Source organism: Macaca fascicularis, chromosome 9 (assembly GCF_037993035.2).
Source record: "Macaca fascicularis isolate 582-1 chromosome 9, T2T-MFA8v1.1".
Classification (NCBI taxonomy): domain Eukaryota; kingdom Metazoa; phylum Chordata; class Mammalia; order Primates; family Cercopithecidae; genus Macaca; species Macaca fascicularis.
Window position 1 is genome coordinate 88699026 of NC_088383.1, and position 27578 is coordinate 88726603.

Below are 27578 nucleotides of genomic sequence, written 5' to 3' on the forward strand. Positions count from 1 at the left end.
TTTTGGAAACAGGGTAATGCCGGCCTCATAAAATGAGTTTAGAAGTACTCCCTCCTCCTCAATTTTCTGGAACTGTTTGAGGAGAATTGATGTTTGCTCTTTAAATGCTTGGTGGAATTTTGCACTGAAACCATCAGGTCCTGAGCTTTTCTTTGATGGAAGACTTTGTATTGCCGTTTCAATTTCCTCACTTGTTATTGGCCTGTTCAGATTTTATATTTCTTTATAATTTAATCTTGGTCGGTTGTATGTGTCCAGTAAATTATTTATTTCTTCTATGTTCTCAAATTTGTTGGCATGTAGTCATTCATAATAGTCTCTTATGATGTTTGTATTTTTGTGGTATCAGTTGTAATGTTTCTTTTTTAATATCTGATTTTGTATTTTCTTTTCTCTCTCTCTTTTTTTTTTTTTTTTTTTTTTTTGTGATGGAGTCTTGCTCTGTTTCCCGGGCTGGAGTGCAGTGGGGCGATCTCAGCTCACTGCAAACTCCACCTTCTGGGTTCATGTCATTCTTATACCTCAGCCTCCCGAGTAGCTGGGGCTACAGGTACCTGCCACCATGCCTGGCTAATTTTTTTTTTTGTATTTTTAGTAGAGACAGGGTTTCACCGTGTTAGCCAGGATGGTTTCAATCTCCTGATCTCGTAATCCACCCGCCTCGGCCTCCCAAAGTGCTGGGATCACCAGTGTGAGCCACTGCGCCCGGCCTGTATTTTCTTTTTTCTCTTAGTCTAGCTAAAGGTTTGTCAATTTTGTTTACTTTTTCAAATAAACAACTCTTTTGTTGATTCTTTTGAATTTTTTAAGTCTCTGTTTCATTTGTTTCTGCTCTGAGCTTTATTATTTCCTTTCTTTTACCAATTTTGGGCTTAGTTTGTTCTTGTTTGTCTAGATTGTTGAGGTGCATTGTTAGGTAATTAGAAATTTTTATTTTGTGAAGTAGGCATTTATTGCTATAAATATTCCTCTAAGAACTGCTTTTGCTGTGTCCTGTAGGTTTTGATATGATATTTTTCCATTCTCTTTTGTCTTAAGAAAATTTTTAATATTCCTATTGACCCATTGGTTGTTGAAGAGCATACTTAATTTTAAAGAAAAGTGTAATTAGGGTTCAGGGTTAAGGTCAACTGATCAGATACTTGAGTGCAAATAAAATTCAGTTCTCTTTTTGGCATATTTGATATTTTCCCATTCAGAGACAACCACAGATATTTTGTGTATATGTCTACATGCATATTCCAAAGTTGTATTTTGTAAAAGATAGTATTAATCATGGTCTAATCTCTACAAAATGCTAGGCTGCATCTGAAAATGAGAGCTTGAGCTTTCCAAAGTCTATGATACAGAGTGAATATTACAAGACTATAGATTGAGAAAACTTAATTCTATTCCATGCATTCCCTTATGTTACAGAAATATAGTCAATGTTACATCTCCATGTCTCAAAGCCATCTTATACAAATTAGGATAGTAAAGCCTCCTCCTTTACATGCCTCTTATGCATTACATGCTTATAAAATTTTTTCTATTCCTTTGATAGAATTAAATTCAATTTTCTCACACATGTTACCTAAGGTGTGTAGCCTTTGCATTCTATATGTTTATATTGACATAGCCTTGAAAGGGTGGCAGGTCAATGTGGAATATACCAAGTTTTCTCTCTTACCACAGGCAGTTGTATGATCTTTCTATAAAGGTCTGACAATTGGACTGAATGTGGATGCTGAACTTTGCATCTAAGAGGAATGCCATCTAAAAGAAAGCTGCAAAAGACCATGCAAGGGACATGGTTTGTTTAAGCAAATATTTTTCAGCCAGTTCGTCTCCATTAAGAATGGTGAATTTTATCTGACTCATTGAAGCATGAAATACATCTCACCTCTTCAGCAGGAATAACCATTACTGAAGCACATGAATGTTTTCTTTCCATCTTTGCACTCTGTTTCCTCTTCAGTGGAATATTGATAACACGAAAACACTTCAGGTTTATCTCTGGCTCCTTCCGGTGCTGTGAGATTTAAGTGTGGAATTTCGGGCTCAAATTCTGCATGTGACTTGAACAAATTGTATTAAACTATGTCAAGGAGGAAGAAAGCAAGCTGATGATGAGTTTTAAGCACTTTTGTCAATACAATATACTGTAAGAAAACTTTTAGTATCAGTAAAATGAGAATCAATCAGCATTTTATTCTCTGGTAAGAAAGACAGAAAACAGAACTCCCAGTCCTTATTGGACCCCCTCCACATATCATTTTGTATATAAATCTTAAGTGTTTCTGATTAAATTACTTTGATTTTTATGAAAATAGTTTTTACAAATGGAAATTCTGTGTTATGATTTATGTGACTCCTATAAAAAAGGCTGGATGAAATCCCTTCACTACTTCTCATAGTTGGAAGTACTTCCTTATAGCTTTTTGAAATTCTGGAAAATGTAGTCCAGAAGTTCTATGTAGTCAACAGCACTTCCTCCTCAGGGGAGTGGGTGTGCTCCTTGTCATCCTGGGATGGTAAAAGTAATAGCTCCCAGATGTGTCCAGCACTGTTCTGCCTGCTTTATGTTTAATTCTCAGAAGAAACCCAAGTATGAGACGTAAGTGTCTCCTCCATTTCATAGATGATGAAACAGATTGAGGGGATTGAATGGCTTGTCTGAGGTCACACACAAGGTTACGCAGAACATAAGGAATTTGAACCAGGACTTTGATGCTAAAATCTATGCCCTAATCTGGACTCTTCCTTATATAAACTCAAAATAAACACAGAATTTTAATCTTTAAGCTGGCAGTAACTGAGGAATTCTATCTTCTGAGCATGAAAAGAGAATTAACGTCTTCCAAAATTACCCATGGCACATGAAGTGAAAAGACAGAGGGACATTTTCCCAATCCTTTTCAAGTAGAGGACATGACATGCATCTCAAGTCCCAGAATCTTCCAACCATGCCCCCCCCCCACCTTTTTTTTCCTCTCCTATTTTCTAAGAATGGATCCTTGAAGGAAATGGGATTGACTGTGATAGAGAAAGTAGTGAGAAGAGCCAGGCGTGGTGGCTCATGCCTATAATCCCAGCACTTTGGGAGGCTGAGGCTGGTGGATCACTTGAGGTCAGGAGTTCGAGACCAGCCTGACCAGCATGGTGAAACCCTGTCTCTACTAAAAATACAAAAAAAATTTGCAGAACGTGATGGTGGGTGCCTGTAATCCTAGCTATTTAGGAGGCTGGGGCAGGAGAATCATTCGAACCTGGGAGGTAGAGGTTGCAGTGAGCCAAGATCACACCATTGCACTCCAGCCTGGGCGACAAAGAGTGAGACTCCTTCTCAAACAAACAAATGAATAAACAGAAAGTAGGGAGAATAAGGAAGACAGCATTTTCTCTTTTGGGAGTTAATCTCTTATCACAAGATTTGTCCATAGGAAAAAAAATAAATTTGATTTTTAAAAGCTTATTAAATTTTTCAAAGTACTTCGCTCTAATTACCCAGATGGGGAGCTTGTAATTGTCCAAACCATCACTTCTGTACATTTCAATATTTTAAAATCAGGATGGATCCAGGAGTTTCAAAAAGATGAATTAGAAAGTCACTATTCTTAAAAAATGCTCTGATAATAAATATCAGGAAAAATTTAAGAGATAAGGTATTAAGAAACTCCTTCTTCCTTTTTTTTATTCTGTAACCGAACTGATCACTTCATTTTTATATGGCTTCTTTCTGTCCCAAGACCATATTTTCCATTCTGTACCCACAGTGTTACATATAGGCTTTTGGAGATTAGTACATTGTCAGAGAAGATAGTAGAGAAGACAGGATCACTTTTCTTAAAGATCATTCTTGTGCTGGTCACTCTCACTTAACCTAGTCAATTTTTCTCACTCTGCTTAAAATAATCAGAAATTACCTTGTTTATTTATTTTCTGATTTATTGTCTTTTTTCCTTGTTAGAGTGCCATGATCACGATAGAAAGAACCTTAGACTCTTGTTCTTTGCCGTGTCTTCAGGAATTAGGGGACCCTCCAGTAACACACTAAACGCTCAAGTTAACTGAGGAAGGGGATATAGAGTATTCCTTTTAGGAACATAATACTTTGATGTATTCTGATCAGTACCCCATAGACAGGCAATTTATTTGTGCAATTGGGACAAAATTAATATCAAATTTAATTAAAATATCACCATTTTACAGCCTTCTAATGAAGTAATGGACCTTGACAAAGATCATCAGCCCTGATGTTATCACAAAGAGACCAACCAGGTAATATAATGTGGTTTTCCTGGTATAATTGGTATAATCATCTATGAAAGATTCTTTTTTATTTTATTTCCAACTTCTGTTTTAAGTTGTGGAGTACATGTGCAGGATGTGCAGGTGTGTTCCATAGGTAAACGTGTGCCATGGTGGTTTGCTGCAGAGATCATCCCATCACCCAGGTATTAAGCCCAGCACCCATTAGCTATTCTTCCTGATCCTTTCTCTCCCCAAACCCCTGCCCTCTGACAGGCCCTAGTATGAGTTGATTCCCCTGTGTGCATGTGTTCTTAGTATGAAATATTCTTGCCAAAAATTTTAACCTGATTCATATAAGCTTTCAAATTAAATCAAATTTAATCAAAGGTTTACAGGAAATACAGGACAGAGGAATGTGTTATACGGCACCATGGCAATCAGCAATATCTAGAATGAGGGATTTCTATAGAACAAACAGCCTTATATCCTTAATAAATAAAATGAAAGTAGAAAAGTAAAGAGAAAAAGAAGCAATATATTGAAGGCAGTTTAGAGATATCACAATCAGCCGAATTATGAACTTTGGTTCCTATCAAAATAAGCCAATGTTTAAAAATAATTTTGAGTATTTAGAGAAATATGAACACTAAGTGGATATTTGATGTTATTGTGGAACTTTTGTTCAAGTTTTTGAAATGGGGAAGGCTGTCCTTGGGAGAGCTCCAAGCTGTAAATGGATTTCAAAGCAATTCAGTAAGTAGTTTCAATTTGGGGTGAATGCAGAAAGTATTTGAATGTTTTGTTACTGTGTAGCATCGCCTTTCATCTCTAGTAATACTTATTAAAGTCTAATTTGTCTGATAATACAGATTTTCCAAACTTCTTGTTGTTAGCTTGGGCATGGAATATATATTTTCATCCTTTATTTTCAACTTTTCTTGTTTTAGACAAATCTATCTCAAACCATATGTATTAGAGTTTTGTTCTTTGTTATCTACTCTTTCATTTTATCTTTTACTTGGATTATTAAGTTGCTTTATATGTCAAATGATTACTGATATGTTGGAATTTAAATATACCACTCTACTGCTTTGTTTAGTTTGTTCTTGTCCTTTATCTTCCTTTTTCCTTTCTTTTGAAATCAGTGTTTTTTCATTCTAGTCTTAGTGATTACACTTTATGTCATAATGTAAATTCTTAGCTTATCAAAGGCTATTATTAATTCATGATTTTACTTTCTTCCCAAATGTTCTAAGGATCTCTGATAATTATAACACAATTTACTTATTTTAGCATTTTTTATAATGTTTACTGAAGGAAAACTATGCTTTTATCAGCCAGAAAGTGTCTTTATTTTACTTTCATTTTTAAAGAATAAAATCACTAAATAGAAGATTCTAATGTGAAAGGTTTTTTTTTTTTCCTTTTCAGCATGTTAAAAATGTCATATCTTAACTTCTAGCATCCATTGTATCTAATGAGAAGTCGGCTGTATTTTTAGTCATTAAAAAAATCTCTACATAATCTGACTTGTTTTCCATTTGACTGCTTTTAAGATTTTTTTTCTTTATGGTTTTCAGCAATTTGAGTGTGATGTGCTTAAATGTGGTTTTCTTTGTGTTCATTCTGCTTGGAGTTTTCAGAGCTTCTTGAATTCAAGCACTGATATTGTCAATACATTTTGGGACATTTTTGGCAATTAACTCTTTGAGCATTTTCTTCTGTCTCATTTCTTTTCCTTCTGGAATGCTAATTACAGATATATAAGACCATTTGATACTGTTCTAGAGACCTTGGATGCGTTTTTCAGTTTTTTAAACTCAATTTTCTGTTTGAGTTTCAGTGTTGATAATTCTATTGACTGTATTCAAATTCTATTATCCTTTTTTCTACTGTATCCAATGTGCTAATAAGTACATTTGATGGGTTCTTCATTTTTAATGTATTTTGCTCCTAGTAACTCTTTTTTTTTGTCTTTTAAAAGATGATTTTGATATTGCTGCTAAAACCCCAGTATGTTGTACACATATTTATTACACCAATTTTAAAGCCTCAGTCTTATAATTCTAATATCTGTGCTATATTTGAGTTTTTATCTATTGACTTTTGTCTTTTAAACTAGGGTTTACGTTTTCTTACTTCCATGTATATCTCATTTCTTTTGATTTTATGCCAGATTGTAGGCAAAATCAGGAGAGACAGAAGTAAATAATATTTACTTCTAGAATAAGGTGCAATCCTTCTGCCAGGCCACTGGTGTAGGGGCTGAACTAATCCTATCTACAATTCAGCTGGTTCTGGGCTTCGTTACAGTTTTAATTTAGTTGTTTACCACTGTCTTTAAATAGTTTGAAGGTGAGGACAGTGCTTCTCCTTCAGAAAGACTTGGGATCTGAGTACTTGCGAAACTCTGGAAATGTCTTCATTATACAGTCCAGGTTCCGGCTTGCTGAGCTGTGAACATTTCTTTGCCCTCTATGTTGTCTACCAGTTTCCTGGGTTGTTAGGGAGTAATCCCTCCTCTCCAGTCCTTCTTTCAACTGTCTATGCCTCTGGAGATTTCTCTCTCTCTCCTATACTTCCTTGCCCCCAGCCTTTAGAGTATTCCTGAAGTGCACTTGTAGAAGGCCTGCGATGGCATGGGGTGACTCCCTCTACTTTCTTGCTCTACCCCCAGCTGGTAGCAGCTGCTGCCTTATACTCAGAGAAACCTGCTTCTGTTTGAGCAGAATTTTTTCAGTTCTCCTGCCCTGCACACACTCTGTGGGTTGCCATGCATTTTGAGAGGGCTCAATGTACCTTGAGAGAGCTCTAACAGTGTTTCTGTTCCACCTCAGCCTTCAGGAGCTACCTCCTCGTACTGGGAGAAGGTCCAGCGTGCCTCAGAGGGATCTCTCTTGGCAGTCCTGTCTGGCTCCATTCTTCATCTCTACCCCCGGCACTCAGTGAAGGTCAGTGGGTGAAGACTCATTCCTGGGCTTGGTTGACCTCCTGTTTATTCCAATCGATCACACTAGCACATGAGTGACTATTAAAAATCTGTTAAAAGCTCATCTGGTTTCTTTTGATCCCCATCGAAGGGAGATTCCTCTTCTTTCTGCTGACCCTTTAGGATGATAACAGCTATAGGTCTCTTCTCTCCTAGCCAGGGCTGTCTTTCTGGAACTTATTTTGTTTAGGTTATTTTTATTGTGTGTGAATCTTCAGCAATCTGAAAAGTTTAAAACAACTCTGATTTTTGTAGCTTATCCAGTTTGTTTATATTGTTGAGTAGAAGCGATCGTCTTTTGAAATATTCTACATTCTAAGCAGAAACAAATATTTCCAGGAACTGTAACTCACAAGTATCGACACGCAGAATTTTATTTTTTTTCTGTAGTGCATTGTGATTGAGTTTAAAACTCTTCAGGTCTCTTTCTTTAAATTTTCTTATTGCTGATTTCTAATTTAATTGTATTTTAGTAAGATAATGTGATCGATATGATACTCATTTTCCTTTTATTTATTTTTGATTTTTTCAGCATTTTTTTATTATCATTATACTTTAAGTTCTGGGGTACATGTGCAGAACATGCAGTTTTGTTACATAGGTATACACATGCCATGGTGGTTTACTGCACCCATCAACCCATCACCTTCATTAGGTATTTCTCCTAATGCTATCCCTCCTTTTGCCCCTCAACCCCCAACAGGCCCCGGGGTGTGATGTTGCCCTCCCTGTGTCCATATTTTCTCATTGTTCAACTCCCACTTATGAGTGAGAACATGCGGTGTTTGGTTTTCTGTGCTTGTGATAGTTTGCTGAGAATGATAGTTTCCAGCTTCACCCATGTCCCTGCGAAGGACATGAACTCATCCCTTTTTATGGCTGCATAGTATTCCATGGTGTATATGTGCCACATTTTCTTTATCCAGTCTATCACTGATGGACATTTAAGTTGGTTCCAAGTCTTCACTCTTGTGAATAGTGCTGCAATAAACATATGTGTGCATGTGTCTTTATTGTAGAATGATTTATAATCCTTTGGGTATATACCCAGTAATGGGATTGCTGGGTCAAATACCAAATTGATATTGGGTATTTCTGGTTCTAGATCCTTGAGGAATTGCCACACTGTCTTCCACAATGGTTGAACTAATTTACACTTCCACCAATAGTGTAAAAGCGTTCCTGTTGCTCCACATCCTCTCCAGCATCTGTTGTTTCCTGACTTTTTAATGATGTTAACCATTCTAACTGGCATGAGATGGTATCTCATTGTGGTTTTGATTTGCATTTCTCTAATGACCAGTGATGATGAGCTTTTTTTCATATGTTTATTGGCTCCATAAATGTCTTCTTTTGAGAAGTGTTTGTTCATATACTTTGCCCACTTTTTGATGGGATTGTTTGTTTTTTTCTGGTAAATTTGTTTAAGTTCTTTGTAGATTTTGCATATTAGCTCTTTGTCAGATGGATAGATTGCAAAATTTTTCTTCCATTCTGTCAGTTGCCTGTTCACTCTGATGACAGTTTCATTTGCTATGTGGAAGCTCTTTATTTTGATTAGATCCCATTTGTCAATTTTGGCTTTTGTTGCCATTGCTTTTGGTGTTTTAGACATGAAGTCTTTGCCCATGCCTGTGTCCTGAATGGTATCACCAATGTTTTCTTCTAGGATTTTTATGATTTTCGGTTTTACGTTTAAGTCTTTAATCCATCTTGAGTTAATTTTTGTATAAAGTGTAAGGAAGAGGTCCAGTTTCAGTTTTCTGCATATGGCTAGCCAGTTTTCCCAGCACCATTTATTAAATAGGGAATCCTTTCCCCATTGCTTGCTTGCATCAGGTTTGTCAAAGATCAGATGGTTATAGATAATATCACACATCATTTTCCTTTTAAAACCATTGAGATTTCTTTTATGACCTTTTACATATTCAGTATGTGTAAGAGTCTCGTGTAGTCTTTCAAACCATATGTATTTTATTTCTGGGGTCCAGTTATTTTTGCCTCTCTTTCTCTTTTACTAATTATCTATTTGTTTATGGGCCAGATTTATTTCTGCATTATAATATTTTATATTAATGACTATTAATTTCTTATTCTGATTTAATGTATTATTTCATAATTTATTCTATTTCAAAGTCTTCGTGATACTTTAATTTTAGGCATTGATTTCATCTGGGGCAAATTTACATTTAAGTTGCTAATTTTGTCAGCTTTGTAGCACTAGCTAAAATAGTACATCTTCCTGAGCTTGGTCAGTCTCATCTTAAGGCAGATTTTGTTGTTGTTATTTTCTCTCTCTTTTTTTTTTTTTTCTCTCTCTCCCTCCTTCTTTCCTTTGTACTCTCTCTGTCTAAGGATCTTGCCTTTTTGCTCACTGGCATCACCAAGCCACCAGCTCGGAAACCAGGCTTTTCTATGACATTTTGTATCCCTGCCCTAGCTGATATTAAAGATATTGCAGATCTACTGAGTGGCTTAATTTATTCTTGCTAACAAAGCTGTGTTGGTCCTATATAGGCCTTTTGTTTTTATTTAAGTTAATTTCTTAAGCAAGTCTTGATTTGAGGCTCCCCTCAGGAGGTGGGAAGACCCCCACTCATGTCCTGGATTTTGGCTCTGAGCTTGACTTTATTCTCCATCTCAGATGTCATTCTTTGCCCTGGTTACTCTGAGAAGGCAAACCATCACCTGCTACTGCCTCACTGCAGATTGTGAGCCCCTTAAATCATTTTTAGTTCCACCCTGCTCCTACTGTTTCTGAATCAAGCTAAGGCACTCACGTTTTTTACTTTGTATTAATTTTTATTTTCATCACTAATGTTACTGTTATTTCTTTGTTACTCTTGCCTTGGAGGGTCTCACTGTTTCCTTTGGATCTTGGATACTTACCTGATATCTCAATGTCAGTGTGTATGCACTCTTTGTTGAATACCACAGATACACTATGTGGCTCTCTTATTGGGTTCTAAAGCTAATATATTTTTCCTAGTTTTAATAAACTGAAAGGATCTGTTGATACTATAAGATTGGCTTCTCAGATGATGGTAAAATTTTGGCTAGTATCTTAAAAGAGATCAGAACTAACAGTTTTATTTTCATCTGTGTTGAAATTTATGTTGCTGTTTTTTTCTCCCTATTATTCTTTGAACATTGTGCTTTCTAAATGTCTTTTGAAAAGAAATAATGAGACTCTATGTACATGTATAAAGTCTATTCTCTTACACAAATTTATTTATAGAATGAGCTACGTGCGATTTGTTGGCACTAAAAGAGCTAATTCTTCTGAGAAATTGGTTTATTTATTCATTTTTTGAAAATTTCCTTTCTAGGCTTTATTTTTTAGTCTGGGAAAAATAGACAATCTTTGTTTTTGTCCTCATGCAGGTTGGTTCTTTCCCTTTTCTTTCTTTAAAGCTGTGTTAGTAGTTTAGTATTTTCAAGAAGTGTTTTGGTTGCTACTCAGGATAATAATGGCACATCCACGGCTTCAGGAAGAAGTTTCTGTCTTACCTATGATTATCTCAAGGCCTCAGAAGACCTGCCAGGAGAGGATGTACATTCTCTCAGTGTTTCTGTGTCAGTGAGCTCTTTAGGCACAACTCACCGCTGACTAACTCTTCGATCCAGCCCTGTATGCAAACAGAGTGGCTGCCATGGCCATTTCATTTGGTGAAGGCCAAAATGACTGCTGGCAGCTCAAATTTTTTCCCTGTTGGCATGGACAGACTCTCGCTATGCCTCACTTGCAGGGAAACCACATTTAGTTGTGTGCACACTGCAGAGTCCTGGGGAATACTCTTCATGTTGATTGCGATGGCACTCCCTATGTTTGTGCATTGACCATTAGTGCTTTCTTGTAAGACTGTTTCCTCTGGAAAATGCTGTTAAATGCAGAATATTCAGGAATATGGGTGTGTGGATTGGTTGGTTAACTATATATTAGATATAAACATGGTTTTGAAGGAATTAGGTATAGAGGGAGTGTGTTGGACTAGGAAATTGAAATAGTCCCAAGGACAGGTGTCTATTCTCATCTAGTAGGGTTAAGAGGGGAAAAACGCAGGGTGCAGTGGGAAGATAGTGTGTACTGAGTGAGGTGCTGAAAAGGGAAGCACCCAGTGGAAATTGGAGGGGTGAGCACTGAAGAGAAACAAACCTCATGGCTAGTTCTGTGAGAGCTTACCTTGATAAGGTTACAATTTTATTTTTATTATTACTATTTTCTTACAGACAGAGTCTTACTCTGTCACCCAGGCTGGAGTGTACAGGCAGTCATAGCTCATTGCAGCCATGAATGCCTGGGCTCAAGTGATTTTTTCTGCCTCAGCCTCTCAAGTAGCTGGGTCTACAGCTGTGTGACATCACACCTGTTAAAATATATTTTTTTTATTTTTTATTTTTTGGTAGAAGTGAGTTCTATGTTGCCCAGTGATATGGCTTGACTATGTCCCCACCCAAATCTCATCTTGAATTCCCACATGTTGTGGGAGGGACCTGGTGGGAAGTAATTGAATCATGGGGTAGGTCTTTCCTGTGCTGGTCTCATGACAGTGAATAAGTCTCACGAGATCTGATGGTTTTAAAAAGAGGAGCTCCCCTGAACAAGTTCTGTCTTTCTTTGCCTGCTGCCATCCATGTAAGATGTGACTTGCTTCTCCTTGCCTTCTGCCATGATTATGAGGCCTCCCCAGCCATACGGAACTATAAGTCCATTAAACTCTTTTTCTTCCCAGTCTCGGGTATGTCTTTATCAGCAGAATGAAAATGAACTGACACATCCAGGCTAATCTTGAACTCTTGGCCTCAGACAGTCCTCCCACTTTGCCCTTCCAAAGCACTGGGATTACAGGTGTGAGCCACTGTGCCTGATTTTTTTTTTTTTTTTTAACACATCAGGAATTATTGTTATGAATTATTATTACTTGAAATTTTATAATCATGGTGATCGTTGAACAACATTTGAATAAGATTTAAAAATCTCAGTTTATTAGTTTTCCATTGCTGCCATAACAAGTTACCACAAATTTATCAGCTTAAATAACAAAAATTTATTAAGTTACAATTCTGTAGGTCAAAAGTTTGCCCTGGGACTCAGTGAGCTCAAATCAAGCCATCAGCTGGGCTACATTCCTTTCTGTAGGCTCTGGGTAGGGTCTGTTTCTTTGCTGTTGACACTTCTTAGAGGTTGCTCATATTCCTTGGCTCTGTTTTTCCCGTTTTTCCATCTTCAAAGCCAGCAGTGTAGCATTTCTCTGACCTTACTTCCAGTGTCATATCGCTGTCCCTTTCTTCTGAGTTCCTGTTCTACTCTTAAGGACTCACCCACATAATCCAGGATTATTTAATGTAACTCACTGGTAATCTTAATTTCCCTTTGCCATGTAACTTAACATTTACAGATTCTGGGTGTTAAGACATTGTCATATTTGGGGAAAGAGGGTCTTATTTTCCTACTACAGTTGGTATGATGGTTTTAGTAATAGATAACATTCACTGAACATTTACCATTTTCACTGTGCTCAGTATTATATAAGATTTATGCACAAAGCAGCCCTAAGAAATAAGTACTCTGATTATTTTTATTTTACTGATGTGGAAATTGTGACACAGAGAGGACTAACTAACTTGTCCAAGGTCACATAGTAACTGGCAGGGACAGTCTTGACATTCATGTTGTGCTAGAGTCAGCACCCTAAGCAGTTTGCTGTTCTGTCATTTTTTTTTTTTTTTTTTTTTAGCTTACGCTGTTTTTCCTCTGAGAACTTTCCTGTATATTGAGAGTGATATCCATTTGTGTCCATTTCTTACAATATGACCCTATTATATGGCTGGCTATAAGTATTTGAACTATCAATGGATAGTTGGCTTAAACTGACCATAGTAGACTTTCTCCCTAAAAATTTGCATATTGTGACACAGGATTCTGATAATTGATTGGAGGCACTGGAGTAGGGAGGACATGTTTTAGTACCTGAGTAACTATTTCTGACCCCATATCTACACAATTAGTCAGTTCACTTATATAGAGAGGAATGAAGTAGGTATACAAATAGAAGTAGGCAAGATAGTTCATGTAGTTCCAGAATAAAGGAGGGTATTGTCTGACTTTCTTATAACTTTCCACTTTATTATAATTCTAGTACACTGTGAAGTTGTACCCCACTTTTTGCCTTCAGGGTCTGTGATATTCCCTTTATCTTTTTCCTATATTCTCCTTTTTACTTAAACTAGGCTGCCTGGGTCTTTGTATCTTGAAATCATAAGAGATCTTAACTAGAATTCTCAATACATTAGTTTTGTATTCTCATCTTCTTTCTTAAATATTTATTAATTTTGCCTTATAGAATACCAGACGCCATGTATCTGAGGAACTCAAATGCTAAAATGAACTGTAACAGTGTGGTGATAATGGTGCTTTCATCATTAGTATTTCAAAATTTATTTCAGTGTAAGAATGTGAGACATTCCAGTATTGTCACCGCTTATTCAACTTCATCATAAAACAGTTTATGATGTTTATTCAGGAAGTTGGAAGGAAGCTTTAAGGGTGATTATTCCTACTTAATTCTATGTGGTACATTTTCTCAAGATTAAGAAAGAGTATGTATTTTTCTTTTCTTTCTTTATACCTTTCATGGAGAGAGAGAAGGGTTGTGTTCTCACTCCTCGATATCTTGAATAGGGTGTCCTGTGTCAAGATACCGAAATTATCCACATAGGCCAATGGTGCACAACCAGGGGCAATTTGAAAATTTTGGGTGAGTGACCTTTGAACCTTATCTAGTCCTGACATTCCATGAGACCTCTCATTTTATATGCTAGGCCATTCTCATGCTAATCATAGTGAAACCTTATATTGGATGAAAATGACAGAATTTCTATGTATTTTAATGACCCTTAAGGACTCAGCCCATACAGCAAAAAAGATGCTTTTTTTCCCTATAAGAGCTGTGCTTTTTGTAATGACATTTATTAGACATCAAGAGGGACTCAGATATTATTGCAATGTGGTTTCTTACATGAATAAAACACACATGTATTTCTTTGAGCTTCCAAAAAGATATGAGTTGAAGACTAAAATGCCTGTTACAAACAGGTACAAAACTGAAATTTATTTCAGAGAATTTGCTTCTCATATTTATCTGTTTGAAAGCCACCACCATTGCAGTGCCACAGAGAAATCATGAAAGAATATCATAAAAAATAAAAATGAACAGCATCCTTTATCTTTATTATTAATGAGCAGCTAAGTGTTTATTAAAAATATCCTTTGTGTTCAATCTAGAACAAGTGGCTTTTTGAAATGATTCTTTCAAATAAAGCTTTTCAATGTTTTTACTGCTCTCTTGGCAATTAATATGCCAGTAACACTACAGTGAGTTTGTCTATATCCTGGAGGTCCACAGAAGCATCTGACAAAGGATTGTCCCGGTTGCTCATGTTCCGGTAAGTTGAGACGCTAACACAGATATTACAAAGCAGTGTTAAAGACACACACATGGGTTTCGTCCTGACTGCCTGATCTCAGGAAAACAACAAACCTCCCTAGAAGGATTTACTAATAAATTACTATGTTGGCCTACAGAGATCATTTGACATGGACTTTAAAATTAGCTAAGATTTAAAGAATCACATGGAGTAATTTTATAGCCAAAGCTCAAGTCATTTTTATCAATCATTAGTTGTAATATGAATAGCCATAGACACAGGGTAAATATGAAGAAGGTGGTTTTCTCTTCTTTGTAAGATTTTACTCATAGGTATGAAAATATGTTGGTGAGTGAAGGAATAGGATTTTTATTAGTAAAATAAATGTTTTGAGACACTTAGAACTAAGAGGATGAATACATGAAATGATTACATTATCATCAGCAAGTGTTGCGGCCCAAAGAATAGGTTTGTAAGTATATAAACTTGAGTTGGCCCTAAAGAAGAACATGTTAATTTCCTTGTGAAGGTCTCTCAAGGTCCTGGATGGTTGCCTGGTTTGTTTGAGAAATGTTCAGGTTTAGTAGAATAAGCTTCCTTCTGAAATATTTGATTCATTTCTTGAGCTTTTAAAGATTTTAACTTATGTAATTGTCTTACATCAGATGACAAAGATGAAAAGTTTTGTTTTATGTTTCCTTCAATCTAAATATTGGTATAAGAACATTCTACCTTTAGGGCAATAACCCTTTTGCTTTCTTGATCATTATAAATCTGTACTGCACTATGAGGCTCCATCTCTGAACTTGCAAATTATTGCTACATAAGGATTTTCAGCAAGTTTTTTTTCTTGTGAATATCAGAAATTTAGAAATGAACGGGAGTTTAGTGATTATGAAGCACAGTGTCAAGATGTGAATAAACAAGGGTTGGGATTGAGCAACCTGCCCAAGGTTAGACAACGTGAAGAGGAATACTCTAGAGATTCAGGCTTGACAAAAATTCCTATGAATCTCCATCAAGGTTGGAACCAGTCCTGGTTTAGATAAAATTGTTCTTAGACAAGTTCATTCTGATGGTGGTTTTAGTTTCCCCAGACCTCTTTATTTTGGTATCAGTGTATCATGTTCTGTCCTTTTCTCTTTTTGTTGTATAAAATTATTGTTCTGGGCCCTCTAAGTTGTATCTGAAACATGAAATTTAGATCCAGGCTGCCTGGGTATAAATGTTGAATTGGTCACTCACTAGCAATGTGACCTGGGGCAAATTACCAAACTTTTCAGTACTTCACCTTCCCTATATGCACAATGGAAATGCTGACAAATATGAGGCTTATATAAAATACTGCATATAAAACACTTAATAAGGACTTAGCTCATGGTAGGTAACTGGCAGTGGTAACAATGATAACTGCTTTTATTATTGTTGCTATCAAAATAGCACCCAACAGATGTTTCAAATTTCTATCTTCTGCTGCTGTCTTCTGCCTGTATCTTCTACATCTCCAAATTTGGTTGGTGGCAACATGATGTACACATAGGCATCAGTAGTGATTCCTGCTTTTTTTATTTTTAAACCCTCCACCATGATCCAATAGCTACTATTATAAAAACTGTTGATTTTAAATTTCTAAATATCTCTAAATATTTATCCTCATCTCTCCAATGTTATTGCTACTATCTCATTCAGGTCCTCGGTAGTTCTTTTTTAAATTTTTAGAAATAACTTTTAAATTTTTGTAAATATGAGGCTGGGTGTGGTGGCTTATGCCTGTAATCCCAGTGCTTTGGGAGGCTGAGGTGGTGGAATTGCTTGAGATCAGGAGTTTGAGATCAGCCTGGGCCAAACAGTGATAGTCCATCTCTACAAAAAAATTGTTTTTTAATTAGATGGGTATGGGGTCATATGCCAATCCTCCCACCTCAGCCTCCCAAAGAGCTAAGACTAGCTCTTTGGGAGGCTGAGGTGGGAGGATTGGTTGAGCCTGAGAGATAGAAGCTGCAGTGAACTATGATGGCACCACTGCACTCCAGCCTAGGTGACAGAGTAAGACCCTGTATCTAAAATACAATAAATTTTAAAAGTCTTGAAAATATTACACAGAAAGAAGCAATTTCATCTGTTGTAAAGATAGGTTGCCCAAATAAATTGCACAATCACCAACTCAAGAGATCTGAATTAGGTTTCATTAATAAAATAAAAACATTGGTATTTATCAATATTCACAAGGAACCACAGATAAAACTATAAACAAGGCCTTTATACCAAAAAAATTTATCAAATACAAGGTTTTGGGCCTATCTGAGTCTGTTTTAGGTGCTATAACAAAGCATCAGAGACTGAGTATGCTGTAGGAACAGAAATCTATTCCTTATAGTTCCTGAGGCTGGGAAGTCCAAGATCAAGGTGCCAGCAGATTCGGTTCTGGTGAGGGCTGCCCTTCACTTCCAGTTGCATCCCCACATGGCAGAAGAGGCGAATGCTGTGTCCTCACAAGGTGGAAGGTGGAAGGTGGAAGGTGGAAGGTGGAAGGTGGAAGGTGGAAGGTGGAAGGTGGAAGGTGGAAGGTGGAAGGTGGAAGGCAAGAAGGGCACAAGGGCCAGACAGCATTCTGAAGCCTCTTTTATAAGGGGCACTAATTCCATTCACAAGGGTGAGGCCCCCATAAACTTAATGACTTCCCCAAAGGTTCCACTTAATACTGTTGCAATATAGATTAAGTTTCAACATGAATTTTGGAGGGTACACAAACATTCAAACCATAGCAATATCTACAGTCTACCCAGGATTTGTCGTATTTCTTCCCACTTAAGGTGCAAAGCCTCAAGTCAATGTTTTGACTTTAAATTTGGCTATCTACAATAATCCTGCTTATTTTTAATATCCACTGGCAAGCATTGCAGTGGGTGACAGCCCCCATTGCCTCCTGCCTCTGGCTACATTCCAGCTCTTTTTTCAGTCTGATTCTAAGTACTGCGAATGACAAAGTAGGCTCTAGGGATGTGTTTAATAAGAAAAGCTTTGTGGTGTTTTATTGTATGTGTTGTACAGAAAAAGTACCATTTTTCTTTTCATCTTTAGACGTTAGATGCCAGCTTCACAGCAGGAAGGCATTTTTGAGGAAGGCAAAGACAAAGCAGAGAGTATCAGAAACAAGTGGCCTGATGCAGCCCAAAGCAGTTAATATCTAAATCTTGTTTCCTTTCTTTATGTATGCACTGTTTCACTTAAAGCTTTAAAATTCAAAAAACAATCATTCTAATCTTTCCTCTTGTTAAGATTTTGTAATGACTTGACTTAAAAAATATTGGGAAAGCCCAAACATTAGACACAGAGTTAAGTATGATGGGACATTGGACTCAGGTATGCAATGAAGCAGCTGGCAACCAAGTCTTGTAGCAGACTGCATTTCACGTGATGAATGTTAACTGCCTACAATAATATGCTGAGGTATGATCAGGTCTGTGAGCTGACTTTCAACATAAAATTTTGTGTGCGTCTTCTTGTAACACCTTCAACTGGACAATACTCAATGTATTGGTAAATATTTTTCCCCTAAGACAGTTTCTTAAACTTTGGTTTTTTCTTTAGAGAAGATACTGAGTTTTTTGGTCTCGAAAATGACTTGGCATTGTACATAGTTCACAAAAAGTGACGGCTGGATGATTCAAAGGGGGTACTTTCACATAGTTGGTGTTTCAAGAATGGACTTTTGTTCTTTTGAGTTATGAGAGCACAAGATCTATAAATCTAGACCTGTTATAAAAGTTATAAATAGCCCCAGGATTAAAATGTGGGCCTTGGGCTACAGGCGTCCATTATAACTTCTTACTTGCTGTATTTCTGTAATGGAAAGATTTTGGTATATAGAATTTTAATTTCTTAGATGCCTTTAAGCTCGATTATTCTTCCATTTCTTTGATCTCAGGTTGTTGCCTCATGTGACTCATGAGAAAAACAGGTGTTGAATAGCTTCTTTCTCCACAATAATCATATTGGTCTAGAAGACTTATATGCTCAATGTTGGGGGATATCATCCCTGGTGTGAAGGTAGGCAGTTTATCTGAAGAAAACACAAATGTAAAAGTATATGTTATATTAGGTTGAATAACCATGCCTTTAGGAGAAATTGCAGAGTTGGTGCCTGATGGGATGGGGTGGGTCAACAAGCTCAGGAACATCTGCCTCCTCCAGAAATATACCTTCTGGATATAAATATACCTCCAGAAATGTATTTCCGGAGGGAGCAGATGTTCCAGCGCTTGTTGATATGAAGATTGTGGGCAGATTCTCCATGACCTGCTTATCTCCTGTTGTTGTATTAGCTGAGATACAGATGTGAGGTTGGCACAGATAAAACTTTGTGCTTTGAACTTTTTTCCACACAGATGGAACTTTACTTACACCATAATTAGGAGACTGGCTGCTATGGAAATAGTATGCTCACTTTTATTTAAGATCTAGCTTTTAATATAAAGAGTAACTTTGGGATGTTTTAATCCAAAGAAATGCAGTTTTGAAGAATTATTATTTTTATGAGGATCGAAGTTTAATTTCACTTGTTTTTCAAGGCCCTGTTAAAACATTCTGAATGATACACTAGCTATGGGCAGGAGACTTCGAGCTCCCAGATGAAGGAATTGTTGGTGGTTGTGAAGTAGTCAGTGTACTAATGGACACATGGATATTAGCATCTCGTGTCCTTTTTGATATATCTGTTTAGTTAAAGTGTTTGCCCAAAGATTAGATGTAAGTTAAGAAGTCTAGAGACAAGTTTGTAAAATTGATAGATATTTGAGGTTTCCTGGGATTAAACTGAGATTCCTACCTAGGAAGCTGCTGTGTCCGTTGAATTGTAAGCTAGCATAAGGCTTAATATATATAATCAGATAGACTTTCCTGTGAACTATTCAGTAGTATAGGTGGAGGTACACTGTGTAGGTGCAAGATAGATTTCTGTTATGATCAATCTGAATATTGTGTCTAAAGTAACCATGTAATTACATTTGGGAGTGTGTTGAGAAAGATTAGGTGTTCATTTGCAGCCTGAGTGAAATCCAAAATGTGGGACTATATATAGTGAAAAATTCAAAAACATGAAAGCTTTTGGGAGCCCGAGCTGATGCTGTCTGTGGTTCTTCCTGAAATAGTTCATTATGGGATACATCATCAAAAGTAACCCTTCATTGATGATGTGTGTCCTACTTCCATTCATTCTATTTCCTTTTCTCCCATGATGGTTAACATTATGTGACTACCAGTCCAAGTGCAGAGAAGTCACGTGATTTATATAGGCTAGAAATTGCAGAATCACCCTCAAAATTAATTCTTCTTCACCATAATGCTATTTTATACTCTCCTAAGAGACAATCGCGTAGCAGGCATGTAGGTTACGGTAATTCTGTATACAGATACAGCAGCCTCAGTTACTTCAGTATATATATATATATATATATATTTTTTTTTTTTTTTTTGAGATGGAGTCTCGCTCTGTCGCCCAGGCTGGAGTGCAGTGGCATGATCTCGGCTCACTGCAAGCTCCGCCTCCCGGGTTCCTGCCATTCTCCTGCCTCAGCCTCCGGAGTAGCTGGGACTACAGGCACCCGCCACCTCGCCCGGCTAGATTTTTGTATTTTTTTTTTAGTAGAGATGGGGTTTCACCGTGTTAGCGAGGATGGTCTCGATCTCCTGACCTTGTGATCCACCGGTCTCGGCCTCCCAAAGTGCTGGGATTACAGGCTTGAGCCACCGCGCCCGGCTCAGTATATTTTTGTAATAGGTCATGTGAAATCTGGAAGTTAATTTACTGGCTTATTGGACAATTCATATGTTGCCAAATCAGGGCTATCTGGGAAACAGTTTAGGCCTTAGTAGAACTATTACTCATCATTACTTCCCACATACTTTCTGAAATTAGAAAATTTAGACTGCAGCTGCTCTAGGTCGGTTCAGTGTGGCTTTTTATCCTAAACATTTTAATTATGTAACTTCAGTGAGCTCATCTCTACCTAATATTCTTTTTCCAGGGAAGGTCCAGGAGCTTAGCTCTTCACTACGGTCTTCAGGCTGAGCAGAAAGGGAGTAGAATCAGCTGGCATTGCCCAGGTCACAGTGATGGCTGGACAGTGTCTCAGCTCCCAAGTCCTAGGCTCCTGCTTCCTCTGCCACCTTCCTTTAGGTGTCTCCACTGCCACCCTGTCCTGCCCTCCCTCCATTCTCCTTCTCACTCACCTTTTCAGGACTCTGCAGTATGTTCTCTTCATGCTTTGTATGTGCCCTTTACTAAAAACTCCTAACTCATCTTCCTGCCTTTGACATAACCTCCTTGGATCCACGCTTCATACCAGCAGAGATTTGATTCCTTCAAATATGGAAATACAGTTGATTCTTGAGCAACGCGGGGGTTGGGGTGCTGATCCCCTCACATAGTTTAAAATTTACATATAACTTTTGACTCTCTCCAAACTTAACCGCTAATAGGCTACTATTGTTCATAGCCTTATCAATAACATAAATCATTGATTAACACATATTTTGGATGTTATATGCAATACATACTGTATTCTTACAATAAAGGAAGCTAGAGAAAAACTGTAATTAAGAAAATCATAAGGAAGAGAAAATATATTTACTATTCCTTAAGTGGAAGTAGATTATCATAAAGGTTTTCAGCCTGTTTTTTTCATGTTGATTAGGCTGAGGAGGAGGGCAAGGAGAAGGAGTTGGTCCTGTTGTCTCAGGAAGAAAATCCAAGTGTAAATGGAACAGCATAGTTGAAACTTGTGTTTTTCAAGGGTCAACTGTACAACTCTAACTGGCTTGCTTAATGCCATTACTCTCTTATTATCCATAGAATATTCCCATTCCTCAGTGTGGCCTGCAATACAGGCAGCCCAATGTCTGACTCTTGTTTACCTCTGAATCCTCCATTTCTACTATGGCCCTATCATGACAGCATGGTAAATACTTAACATTTATACATGTTAAAAACTAATAGAATGGACTTGAAGCCTGCATAGAATTTAGTAGGAAAAACCAATTTGGGAAAACATTATTAGTTCATGTTAGAATCTAAGCAAATTAGGTTTTTATTAAAGAGCAATATATTTAATCTTAATTTTTGATGAGGTAATAAGGAAGTATGGAATATGACTTCTCGACCAAGATTCCTCTACAACTTGAGCTACCTTCATCTGTGGCTTAGGGGGATTTTTCTATTTTATACTTTTCTCTAAAAAGCCTCATGATAATTTTATCTGCAAGTAACTCATTTATTTATTTTGCTCTAATTACAAATGCTCAAAATCTCGAGATTAAATGTCAGTCTTTGTTGGCTGGCTAATACACAGTGTGTCAGCTGCATAAAACCCAGTGATCAACATATACTAGAGGTGATATACAATTTTATATTTAAATTGATTATGCTTTCAATATGTGATGGGAACCCCCTTTTTCAAGCTTTAGCTAGGTGGCAATTTTATTAAAAATACAAATGCTATATTATCTGTCGAGGAAAGCATAGGATTTAAGACCTTACTAAATTCTCAGTAAAATGTAATCGAAAAATTAGTTTGCACTGTGAACTGCAGGGGTAATACCTTGAAGCATGAATTTATAGACAATGTATGAGTTTCTTTAATAACTTTAACCAATAACTTGTTCCACCATCTTTGATCTGTATGCAGTGTTATATAAACAAAATAACACATTCAGTGTTTCTCTGAAAACAAAGATCCCAAGTTCAAAGAAATGCATCTTTCAAATTTTGATACATTTTGCCAAATTGCCTTATGAAGAGTTTATACTGATTGATATTCATACTATGAGATTTCATCTTTGCCCATAATCTTACAGTTGTGAAAGCAAAGCTCTTGAAAATTACCAGTATTTAAATTCTTACCAATTTAAGAGGTGAAAAAAATTAATCTCATTTAATTTTCATTTCTCTAATAATTAGCAAAACCAATAGAACTCTTTTGTAAAATATATGTTTATTGAGGAATAGATTATATACAGTAAAATTCACCCTTCTAAGGTGTGCAGTTTAATGAGTTGTGACCCATGTATGCAGTTGTATAAGCACCACCACAATCAAGATATAGAACATTTCCTTCGTTCTTTTGCTCCTCAGTATTCAGCTTTCTGCCCCTGCTCCAGCGAATGACAGCCTCTCGGCCCAAACTGCTTACAAAGTCCTTGTGGGAAATGCAATGCAGAATGTTGGGCTCAACAAAATAAATCTCCCTTCTCTCTGTGATCTTATCTTTGTAAGTCTTGGTTTATTAGCTTTTTGGTGTCTTCTGTATTTTTATGTCATTCAGTTTCTCTAGTTGTTCTTGGTGGGAGAGTTTGTCTTATACGGTATAGAATACGATTTTTATCACAGTGGTTCCCTACTCCTGGTACCAATTTTTGTATTTGTCAGGATAGGTTATGATGTGATTAGGAACAGTCTCCAGGCTTACATGGCTTATCACAATACATAAAAATATATTTCTTTCTCATGGCCACATGTCTATTATGGGTTGGATGGAAAGTGGATTTGCTATACATGACCACTCAGGGATCCAGAGTGATGGAGACCCTTCCATCTCAGAGTTGCCTTTTCTGGAGCACATGGCTTCCTTGTCTGCAGTAGCAGAAGAGACTTATTTGAGCTCTTATTCTTACTCTTGTATGTTTTAGCTAACACTTCTACTCCTGTAGCTAAAACTTCCATGGTCAGAACTAGTCACACAGGGCTGCCTAAGGGAAAAAACGGTGGATAATATACTCTTGTGTGTGTTCATTGCAAGGAGAAGAAATCTGGTAGCTAGCTACCATGGGAACTAATATTTACTGGGTGTCTACTATATGTCAGGCCCTGTGACCAGAGACTTACATGTATTATTTCTTCTAAGAATCCTATGAGAGAGGTATTAATAATCTTATTTTCAAGATGAAGAAACTGATGATTGTGCATGTTTAATGTCTGTCTGTAGGCCACACTACCAGTAGTGGTACAATCAGAATTTGAATCCAGCATGTCCCCTGTTTAAAAGTCTATGTTTTTTTATGGTGAAACCCTGTCTCTACTAAAAATACAAAAAATAGCTGGGCATGGTGGCGGGCGCCTGTAGTCCCAGCTACTCGGGAGGCTGAGGCAGGAGAATGGTGTGAACCCCGGAGGGGGAGCTTGCAGTGAGCCGAGATCACGCCACTGCACTCCAGCCTGGGTGACTGAGCAAAACTCCATCTCAAAAAAAAAAAAAAAAAAGTCTGTTTTTTTTTCCCCACAAGGACATAAATTATATGTGTAGTAAATATTTGCTGGAATAAATAATATAAGTTATAGTAAGTGGCAAAATCTTACAGAATTTGTTTTTAGAAAAAATAACTGCTGATTGAAAACTTACATTTTGGTGAAAAATGTCAACAAAGAATCTGTCATCTGTCATTTGTGGGAAGAACTATAGCTCACAAGAACTGAATTCTGGAAGTAGTTACTTTAAAACAATTATCCTGATGTCTGTCACTGTGGAAGATAAAAATCACTTTTTATAGAAAGGATTTGAAGACTGAAAAGGGAGGGAATATAAAATACAAGCAAAATAAACATATTCTGTGGGTAACTTTGGCATATTTCATAGGAGATTTTCAATAGAAGTAATATGGTATAGCTTGCAGCTGTGATTGGCACATTACATGTTTTTAATGATTAGAACACCAATAGGTTTTGGTCTCAAACAAATAGACCTTGGAAGAATATATATTGAATCTGATATAGTGCACTTTGAATAAAATGGGAGATTGTGGCTTAGAAAAACATGACCCCAAGAAACCACTTCCTCATTTTCCTCTTGTGTCTGGGAGGGAATGTGGTCTGCCAGCTAAAAAGGTAGTTTTGAAGGCTCTTCTCTTGTTTCTTAAACATGTCCTATTTTGTAAAAGGTTAATTGTTATTACACCACAGTCTGAAATTTAGAATTATGACTTAAGATGACATGCATTTGTGTAGTGAGGATGGGGGTAGAGGGAGTCCTTGTCATGTACCAGACACTGGGCCAAGTGTTTTTCAAAGTCTCTTATAACTGCTTAATTGGAGTTTTAAAATATGAGTTCAATACTCCAAATTATTTTTATCGTTATGCAAATGCAATGTGTCAACACCCACAAGTTTCTGGAAAAGCCTGCTAAAGGTTGGTAAAGTTAAGTTTAAGGAAGTTGAAGTAAGTTTCTGTGAAATTTAATCAACTGTCAAAAGAGTCCTTGGGGAGGAAAAATGAGAAATCACGGCTGCTATGACCCACGCCAGCATTATAAATAGATTTATAGTTTTGGATTTAACTAACCTGTTGAGAGTGGAGGCTGTGATTTCAAGTGTTTTTCTGACCATTTATTTACAAAAATCTTTGCAAACATCTCCTGAAATAAATGTGTTTTCCCTGATAGTTTTGCAGTTTCATTGCTTCCCTTCAGTTCTTTAGACTGGTCACAACAGAGGACTGCTGTCAATAAAAGAGCAATTTGTCTTTTGAACCAAACTCACACCATAGCTCCTTTTGCTGCTACTGACTATTGATTGCAACCTGAAGTGTTCACCTTTTCTTTCCTAAGGTCTTTCAGCCATTACTTCCTGCTGTTAATGAGACTGAATTCCACTCTTTCTTGTGCAAAACTCTTGATGTATGTCTGAACACTGAACTATTCTTCATGATGTTGTATTATGAAATTCCTCAACCTATACTACGTGGTCATTAGAGGATTATGTGTGTAGAGAAGAAACTTGAGTTTTCTTTGTGAATTGGCTTTGAAATGAGTATCCTTACAATATTTTTATAACATCATTTCCAATTTAAAACTCGGATTTGAAAAGGCCACTTTATGTGCTCATATTAAAAAGAATGATATGAAAGAGTTTACTCTGCAATTGTGACAAACAAAATGGCTTAAATTATGCTTCAATGACATGCCCAATGCCTTAGTGTTTTAAAACAATGAGATTTATTTTCCTGTCTATGCTGCATGTTCTTCATGGGTCTGAGGGAGCTCTGCTCCATGTCATTTTCCCTCAGGGACTGAGATTGTTGTAGCCACCACAATCCTTAATATTATGAGTTGTCATGAGAGAAAAAAAAATACAATTCTTATTTATTGGTTTTTAAAGCTTCCTTCTGGAAGTGATAGAGATAACTTCTGCTTACATTTCATTGACCAAAGAAAGTTATTTGGCTACGCTTTATTTCAAGCAAGGACGGAGATTATAATTTTGCTGTATTTCTCCGAAGGGGAGATTTGAAATATCTGTGACAGTTCTAATCACTAAGGGGTCATCATAATTGTCATAAATATTTGTTTCCATATTTTAAGAGTGACTTTTCTGAGCAGTATGCAATTTTAAGTGTATTTTGTCTAGGTTATTTACATCCCTAATTTTATGAAATGATCATTTAAAAAATCTATTAATATAAATTGATGAGTATGTAAACTATAACAATTTTTATTTAAATACAATGAATAAAATGTACTGATTTTCTAGTTTGTCTATTGTGAGCACAAAAATCTTGATAACAATAGTCATTGCATTAATCTTTTTTCTTCCAACATTTTATTGTGAAAAATATTCAAAAATACAGAAAAGTTGAAATAATTTGATATCAAAAGACATTTATCTAACAAATAGGTTCTACTATTAACCCTTCTATACTTATTTATCTACCACATATTTGTCTCTCTAGTCATCCATTGTTTTCTTACTTTTTGATGAATTTCTAAGTTAGTTGCAGAAATCAATACATTTCCACGTAAATGCTTCAGCATGCTCACTGTCAACTAGACTTCAATATTTATTTACAATCTTTTTATTTTGATCATGTACAACTCATAAATGTACCACTAAATGAGTTTTGACAAATGCAATATTTGTTTATATCAAAGCCCTTTCAAGATATAAAACATTCCCATAACCGTTTAAAGTTCCTTCTTGCTGCTTCCAATCTTCATTCCCCTTTCCCTTCTCTCCCCAGTCAAAAATTTTACTGATTTTTTCCCCTTAAAAAATTAGTTTTGCCTGCTCAAGAATTTCACAGAATGTTTATTCTTTTATTTGAGGCTTCAATGCGTTTTTCATATTCATCTATTCTTTTGCCTATATGTGTTTATTGCTTTTTATTGCTTCACAGTATTCTGCTACATATCATATTCTCCTAGTAACACTCTCCTGGTTTTCTTTTTCCTAGTTTTTGGCTATTATAAATAAGGCTGCTAAGAACATTGTCTGTGGGCATATTTTCATTTCTCTTGAGAAAATACCTAAGACTGCAATGGTTGGGTCATAGGGTATTTATTTATTTATTTATTTATTTATATCTTTGTGAAATTGCCAGAACTTAAACAAAGTTTATATCATATTGCAATTCCACTAGCAAAGTATGAACATGCTGGTTTCACCACATCTACCCAACATTTAGTGTTGTCAGTGTTTGTAATTCCAGCCATCCTGATAGGTCTATGTTGGTATCTCATCATGGTTTTAACTTGCATTTCCCTGGACACTAATACTGTTACACACTTCTTTGTGTGCATATTGGCTATTCATATGCCTTCTTTTTAGAAGTATATATTCCAATATTTTGCTCATACGGGTTTTTTTTTGTCTCTTAATTATTAAGTAGTAGGATTTCTTCATGTTTGTCATATATCTGTTTCACAGGTATTTTCTTTCAGCCTATAACTTACCAATTTGAATTCCTAATAGTAGTTTTGGAAAAGCAATATATTTTAATTAAATTACATTTTTTTTTTCTGTACAAGAGAATTTACCTACACCCATGACACAAAGATATTCTTTGATGTTTTCTTCTAAAAGCTTTATATATTTAACTTTTTAGGCTTAAGCCTATGATCTACCTCAGATTAATTTTTTGTGTATGGTGTGAGGTAGGGCTTG

The 27578-nt window shown here is 36.4% G+C and overlaps 1 long non-coding RNA gene across 1 annotated transcript in view; it reads left to right on the plus strand.

Moving 5' to 3' along the window:
• Window positions 1-27578, plus strand: part of LOC123566829 (uncharacterized) — a 285988-nt gene that overhangs the window by 17779 nt on the left and 240631 nt on the right. Inside the window, exon 2 of the long non-coding RNA XR_006689476.3 lies at window positions 4192-4260. This is a non-coding gene — a long non-coding RNA (uncharacterized lncRNA). The remainder of the gene's footprint in view (window positions 1-4191; window positions 4261-27578) is intronic.